Source organism: Octodon degus, unplaced genomic scaffold, assembly GCF_000260255.1.
Source record: "Octodon degus isolate 3935 unplaced genomic scaffold, OctDeg1.0 scaffold00048, whole genome shotgun sequence".
In the NCBI taxonomy this organism is placed as follows: domain Eukaryota; kingdom Metazoa; phylum Chordata; class Mammalia; order Rodentia; family Octodontidae; genus Octodon; species Octodon degus.
This window is the reverse complement of record NW_004524624.1, coordinates 11,129,803-11,131,530: the sequence shown is the minus strand read 5'-3', so window position 1 is coordinate 11,131,530 and position 1,728 is coordinate 11,129,803.

Sequence of the window (1,728 nt, the reverse complement as noted above, 5' to 3'; positions counted from 1 at the left end):
CAAAATTGGGGCCCCGGAGACGGCTCAGTGGATAAGTGCCTCTCTGGCAAGCGCAAGGGCCTGAGTTCAATCCCCAGTTCTGAAAAAAAAAAAAAAGAAAAGAAAAGAAAAGAAAGAAAAAAAAAAAAAAAAAAAAAAAGAAAATGATGAAATGTCAAATACACGCATCAGGAAAAAGTCCTTTAGGTTGAGGAGATAGCTTAGTGGAGTAAGTGCCTGCCTGGCAAGTGTAGGGTCCTGAGTTCAATCCCCAGTAATGGGGGAAAAAAAAGAAAAAATGAAAAATTCCTTTAATTAATGAAGAAAGTTTCTCATTATTGAAGGGAAGCTTAGAGCCACTGCTCAGTACATAACCTTCATTGAAGGTACAGAACGTTCAACAGAAGGAAGCGGAGTAGACAGTGAGGTGGCCGCCAGAGCGCATGGAACAGATAATAATTTTAGGACACCGTGATAACCTTCTCCCACCAGAGCAAGTCGTTTACAGAATATAGGAAAGAGGCTCCAGTTGATCCCTTGGGGCCACTCTTCTGGGACAATGAAGCGTGCTCTGCCTGCCCTGAGGTGGCAGTCGTTCTGTTCTTACGTGGAACAACAGGACCAAGTTAGACCACGGGGTTGTGTCTCTATCCTGCGAAGACTGCTGGAGGTAAGTTAAAACTTTTTGTTTTTCTTGCAGTACTGAGGAATCAAACCCAGGGCCTCGTGCAAGCTATGCAAGAGCTCCACCGCTGAGCCCCAGCCTCAGCACCATTCCAGCTCAGTGGTAATTATCCTCCAGGCCCACCCTGGGTCCCGTGTGCTTGGCTCCACCAGTGGGAACTTTCTCACCGTGTGTTCTCCTTACTGGGTGAGGTACCTGCATCCCTAAGAAGACTGGAAGTTGTTGAGGGTAGGAATTATGCTTTATTTGGATTTTTATGTCTAGATTGTGACAGGGTACCTAGCACATAGACAAATTAAAAATGTAAATTAGTAACTGTTTCTGACCTCAAGGAAAATAGTGAGGGCAAGGAGTGATTCCCAGTGGCTGGAATCCCCAGTGATGAACGCACTATCTCTGCTTCTCAAGTATAGTCCACAGGGTCAGCAGCACCAGAGCACTGGTGAGGTGAGTGAGTCTTTGAACACACTCTTGACCCCAGAATCTTGAACTGGGGGTGAGGCCCAAAAATCTGCATCTTAAAATTTTCAGGGCCAGCCAAATAGCTCAGCGCCTGCAAGTAGGCACAGGGTTCAATTCCCAGGGCCTGCCATGCCACGTCCCCCGCCCCCAGACTGGGCGTGGTGGCGCACACCTAGTATCCCAGCACTTGGGAGGCTGTAAACAGGAGAATCACTGCAAGTCCAATCTAGTAATAAGACCCTGAATACCCTGTAAACCCTTCCCTAAAATGCAGGGGGGAAAAAAGGGCCGGGGAGATGGCTCAGTAGAATAAGCACTTCCCTAGCAATCGCAAGGGCCTGAGTTCAATCACTGGTTCCGCAAAAATAAATAAATAAATAAATATAAAATTAACTTTGAAAAAACAAAACAAAAAAATTAAAAGAAAATAAGCCTAGGAATGGAGCTCAGTGAAAAGATCCTGGATTCAATCCTTTTTAAATAAACAGGTTGCCAATATTTGAGACTGCAAAGCTTACCTGTCATCTGTCTGCAAGATTCTCATTCTCATATTGTATCAGTCATGCAATGTGAACTGGAAAACTGAAAAAAAAAAAAAAAAA